Raw genomic sequence first — 6,630 nt, forward strand, 5'->3', positions numbered from 1 at the left:
GACATACTTAAATATTGCTATGAAAACTATGCTCATAATGTCTATGTCAAAGAATTTATTGAGAGAATGACCGTTGCTTTGGAAAAAAATAATGATATGCATGACTCTTTAGATAATGATGATTCCGATGATTTGATTGAAATATCCCTTGATGAACATGATGCTTGCTATTCTTGTGGCCATGATGCTAATATTTATGAAGATGAATTTTCTATAGTTCCTTATGTTAAACATGAGATCGTTGCTATTGTCTCCATACTTGGTAGTTACTTCGATGAAAAGCATGATTGCAATGATGTTACTATAAATTCTCTTGATGTCAATTGTGCTATTAATATGCAAAACCCTAAGCTTGGGGATGCTAGTTTTGCTATGTCTACTACTTGTTGCAATGATCATGATTAGGGTGATTCTTCTTATGATCTTGAAAATTTATTTAAGCCCCATGATGAATATGAGATTGATCATAGTGTTTGCAATAATATTGAAAGTGGGTTTGGAAGAGTGTCAACTTTAGATCCCACATATTTGGAGAATATTCAATCTTATGAAATTTTTGATAAAAGTGGGTTTGGAGAGGTCATGACTTTAGTTAATGATAATCCCACTATTTTTGAAGAGTGTCAACTTTGCATGCATGTGGATCATGTTGAAAATATTTTATATGATAGCTATTTTGTTGAATTTGCTTATGATCCCACATGTAATTATTATGAGAGAGGAAAATATGGTCTTAGAAATTTTCATAATAATAAATTACCTCTAGTTATGTTGAGATTGCTATTGTTTCTTTCCGCTTCCTTGCATATGCTAGTTTTAGCTTGCTATGATAATTTGTTTGCCTATAAGATGCCTATGCATAGGAAGTATGTTAGACTTAGATGTGTTTGTCACGTGTTTCATGATGCTCTCTTTGCGCTTCAATTTTTGTCTTTCTTGTGAGCATCATCAAAATCTCAATGCCTAGTTAGGGGCGTTAAACGATAGCGCTTGTTGGGAGGCAACCCAATTTTATTTTAGTTTTTTGCTTTTTGCTTCTGTTTAGGAATAAATAATATGTCTAGCCTCTGGTTAGATTCGTTTTGTGTTTTAATTAGTGTTTGTGCCAAGTAAAACCGTTAGGATAACCTATGGTAATAGTTATTTGATTCTGCTGCAGAAAACAGAAACTTTGCGCGCACGAGATTAGTTTTCATAAATCACAGGAACGTGCTTTTTCGTTGATTCTTTTTGCTGTAGATCAATAAACAAATTATCTAGAACTTCCTAATTTTGTTGAATTTTTCACGTTCCAGAAGTTTGCGTTAGTTACAGATTACTACAGACTGTTCTGTTTTTGACAGATTCTGTTTTTCGTGTGTTGTTTGCTTATTATGATGAATCTATGGCTAATAAAATAGTTTATAAACCATAGAGAAGTTGGAATACAGTAGGTTTAACACCAATATAAATAAAGAATGAGTTCATTACAGTACCTTGAAGTGGTGTTTTGTTTTCTTTCGCTAACGGAGCTGATGAGATTTTCTGTTAAGTTTTGTGTTGTGAAGTTTTCAAGTTTTGGGTAAAAGATTTGATGGATTATGGAACAAGGAGTGGGAAGATCTTAAGCTTGAGGATGCCCATGGCACCCCAAGATAATCTAAGGACACCAAAAAGCCAAAGCTTGGGGATGCCCTGGAAGGCATCCCCTCTTTCGTCTACTTCCATCGGTAACTTTACTTGGACCTATATTTTTATTCACCACATGATATGTGTTTTGCTTGGAGCATCTTGTATGATTTGAGTCTTTGCTTTTTAGTTTTACCACAATCATCCTTGCTGTACACACCTTTTGAGAGAGACACACTTGATTCGGAATTTATTAGAATACTCTATGTGCTTCACTTATATCTTTTGAGCTATATAGTTTTTGCTCTAGTGCTTCACTTAAATATTTTAGAGCACGGTGGTGGATTTGTTTTATAGAAACTATTGTTCTCTCATGCTTCACTTATATTATTTTGAGAGTCTTACAAAACAGCATGGTAATTTGTCTTAATCATGAAATTAAAATTCTCTTATGAGTGTGTTGAATACTAAGAAAAGTTTGATGCTTGATGATTGTTTTGCGACATGGAGGTATTAATATTAAAGTCATGCTAGTTGAGTAGTTGTGAAATTGAGAAATACTTGTGTTGAAGTTTGCAAATCCCGCAGCATGCACGTATGGTAAACGTTGTGTAACAAATTTGAAACATGAGATGTTCTTTGAGTGTCTTCCCTTGTGTGGAGGTCGGGGGCGCGCGATGGTTAACTCCTACCAACCTCCCCCCTAGGAGCATGCGCGTAATGCTTGGTTTTGATGACTTGTAGATTTTTGCAATAAGTATGTGAGTTCTTTATGACTAATGTTGAATCCATGGATTATACGCACTCTCACCCTTCCACCATTGCTAGCCTCTCTAGTACCGCGCAACTTTCGCCGGTGCATTACACTCACCATATACCTTCCTCAAAACAGCCACCATACCTACCTATTATGGCATTTCCATAGCCATTCCGAGATATATTGCCATGCAACTTTCCACCGTTCAGTTTATCATGACACGTTTCATCATTGTCATATTGCCTTGCATGATCATGTAGTTAACATAGTATTTGTGGCAAAGCCACCGTTCATAATTCTTTCATACATGTCGCTCTTGAATCATTGCCCATCCCGGTACACCGCCGGAGGCATGCATATAGAGTCATACCTTGTTCTAGTATTGAGTTGTAATCATTGAGTTGTAAATGAATAGAAGTGTGATGATCATCATTCATAGAGCATTGTCCCAATAAAAAAAGGCCAAAAGAAAAAAAGGAAGAGGCCCAAAAAAAAGAGGAAAAAAAGAAAAGAAGAAAATAAAAAGGGGCAATGCTACTATCTCTTTTTCCACACTTGTGCTTCAAAGTAGCACCATGTTCTTCATGATAGAGAGTCTCTTGTTTTGTCACTTTCATATACTAGTGGGAATTTTTCGTTATAGAACTTGGCTTGTATATTCCTACAATGGGCTTCCTCAAATGCCCTAGGTCTTCATGAGCAAGCAAGTTGGATGCACACCCACTTAGTTGCATTTTGCTGGGCTTTCGTACATTTATAGCTCTAGTGCATCTGTTACATGGCAATCCCTACTCCTCACATTGATATCTATTAATGGGCATCTCCATAGCCCATTGATACGCCTAGTTGATGTGAGACTATCTTCTCCCTTTTTGTCTTCTCCACAACCACCATATTCTATTCCATATATAGTGCTATGTCCATGGCTCACGCTCATGTATTGCGTGAAAGTTGAAAGAGTTTGAAAATTCTAAAGTATGAAACAATTGCTTGGCTGAAACCGGGGTTGTGCATGATTTGAGTATTTTGTGTGACGATGATGGAGCATAACCAAACTATATGACTTTGTAGTGATGAACTTTCTTTGGCCATGTTATTTTGAGAAGACATAATTGCTTAGTTAGTATGCTTGAAGTATTATTATTTTTATGTCAATATTAAACTTTTATCTTGAATCTTTTCGGATCTGAATATTCATACCACAATTAAGAGGGTTACATTAAAAACCATGCCAAGTAGCATTCCACATCAAAAATTCTGTTTTTATCATTTACCTACTCGAGGACGAGCAGGAATTAAGCTTGGGGATGCTTGATACGTCTCCAACGTATCTATAATTTTTTATTGTTCCATGCTATATTATATTCTGTTTTGGACATTATTGGGCTTTATTATACACTTTTATATTATTTTTGGGACTAACCTATTAACCGGAGGCCCAGCCCAGAATTGTTGTTTTTTGCCTATTTCAGAGTTTCGCAGAAAAAGAATATCAAACGGAGTCCAAACGGAATGAAACCTTCGGGAACGTGATTTTCGGAACGAACGTGATCCAGAGGACTTCGACCCTACGTCAAGACATCAACCAGGAGGGCACGAGGTAGGGGCGCGCTTACCCCCCTGGGTGCACCCTCCACCCTCGTGGGCCCCATGTTGCTCCACCGACGTACTTCTTCCTCCTACATATACCCACGTACCCCCAAACTACCAGATACGGAGCCAAAAACCTAATTCCACAACCGCAACTTTCTGTACCCGTGAGATCCCATCTTGGGGCCTTTTTCGGAGCTCCGCCGGAGGGGGCATCGATCACGGAGGGCCTCTACATCATCTCCAAGGCCTCTCCGATGAAGTGTGATTAGTTTACCTCAGACCTTTGGGTCCATAGTTATTAGCTAGATGGCTTCTTCTCTCTTTTTGGATCTCAATACAATGTTCTCCCCCTCTCTTGTGGAGATCTATTCGATGTAATCTTCTTTTGCGGTGTGTTTGTTGAGACCGATGAATTGTGGGTTTATGATCAAGATTATCTATGAACAATATTTGAATCTCCTCTGAATTCTTTTATGTATGATTGGTTATCTTTGCAAGTCTCTTCGAATTATCAGTTTGGTTTGGCCTGCTAGATTGATCTTTCTTTCAATAGGAGAAGTGCTTAGCTTTGGGTTCAATCTTATGGTGTCCTTTCCCAGTGACAGTAGGGGCAGCAAGGCACGTATTGTATTGTTGCCATCGAGGATAAAAAGATGGGGTTTATTTCATATTGCATGAATTTATCCCTCTACATCATGTCATCTTTCTTAATGCGTTACTCTGTTCTTCATGAACTTAATACTCTAGATGCATGCTGGATAGCGGTCGATGTGTGGAGTAATAGTAGTAGATGCAGGCAGGAGTCGATCTACTTGTTGTGGACGTGATGCCTATATACATGATCATACCTAGATATTCTCATAACTATGCTCAATTCTATCAATTGCTCAACAGTAATTCGTTCACCCACCGTAATATTTATGCTCTTGAGAGAAGCCACTAGTGAAACCCATGGCCCCCGGGTCTATTTTCCATCATATTAATCTCCCAACAACAAGTTATTTCTTGCGCTGTTTATTTCCTTTTATTTTTACTTTGCATCTTTATTATAAAAATACCAAAAATATTATCTTATCATATCTATCAGATCTCACTCTCGTAAGTGACCGTGAAGGGATTGACAACCCCTTTATTGCGTTGGTTGCGAGGATTTATTTGTTTGTGTAGGTGCGAGGGACTCGTGCGTGGCCTCCTACTGGATTGATACCTTGGTTCTCAAAAACTGAGGGAAATACTTACGCTACTTTACTGCATCACCCTTTCCTCTTCAAGGGAAAACCAACGCAGTGCTCAAGAGGTAGCAGTATGTATTTCCACCGACATTACATTCATGTTCACACATTTCACTCCAACTTGTCGGTGTCCATACCTTTTCATTGTATTATCCATGCTAGATTTACTTTCTCGCTTTCTTCTTGTGTGTTTGAAAAACTTTGAGAAAATCCAAAAATATTTCTTGCTTCTTTTCGGTTTTTCTTTCTAGCTTAAATAGTTTTAGTATTAAAAGAAAACTCAAAAAGATTTCTCGATTCTTCTTTTGTTTGTTGGGAGCTTTCCTGCGTAAATTGTTTTTCTCGTTTTTTGTTTTTCCTCCTTTAATTTGCTTTCTTCAAGAAAAACTAAAAACTCCAAAAATATTTCAGTGTGTTTCTTTGAAATTCTTTTCTTTTGTTGAGTCGTACCAAGGAGAAGACCACGATGAAAATGTTGAGTGGCTCTCATATGCATTATTGTTGATCCAACAAAGAGCCCAAATTGCCTTGTCTTCTCCTTTTGAATAAAATGTTTGCAGATTCCAGCTTAGTCCACGGCACTCTTGCACTATTATTATTTTTATATCATTCGGTCGTGCAAGTGAAAGGCAATAATGATGATATTTGATGAAGTGACTGTGGCAGAGAGAAGCGGGTATGAACTCAACTTGTTTTTGTTTTTGTAAATATGTTTAACCTAGTATCCATGATTCAGTATATTATGATCAAACATGTTTGCAATGACAATTAGAGATTATAGTTGCTCATGCCATGCTTAAGTAGCTAGGAGTGGATAATGATTTATCTTATATGTCAACATTGCATTAAATTGATTGTGATGTAGTATGATGATATGGTATCCTCCTCTGAATGTTTCAAGTGGCTTGACTTGGCACATGTTCATACATGTAGTTGAATCAAAACCAACATAGCCTCTACGATATTTATGTTCATCGTGTTCATATCCTACTCATGCTAGTATTCAATGTTAATTATGTATAACGCATGTTCATAACCATTTTCGCTCTCTAGCTGGCCGCTTCTCAACCTATTTGCTAGCCTTCACCTGTACTAAGCGGAAATACTGCTTATGCATCAAAATCCTTAAAACCCAAGTTATTCCAGATGAGTCCACTATATCTACCTATATGCGGTATTACCCTGCCGTTCCAAGTAAATTTGCATGTGCCACCTCTAAAGTTTCAAATGAACATCTGTTTTGTGTGCCTGGACCGCTCATGGAGCGACAGGGGGTGGTCAGTATCTTCCATGCTAAGCGGGTTATTCTCATGATGAGTGTTTATTCACTCGTCCTTGCACGAGAGGGGCGGTAATAGGGATTTCCAGTCCCGAAATCAAAAATTGCAAATAATTAAACAAAACTCCCCCAGGATTGTTGTTGGTATGGATGGTACCCGT

Source organism: Aegilops tauschii, chromosome 3 (genome assembly GCF_002575655.3).
Source record: "Aegilops tauschii subsp. strangulata cultivar AL8/78 chromosome 3, Aet v6.0, whole genome shotgun sequence".
NCBI lineage: Eukaryota > Viridiplantae > Streptophyta > Magnoliopsida > Poales > Poaceae > Aegilops > Aegilops tauschii.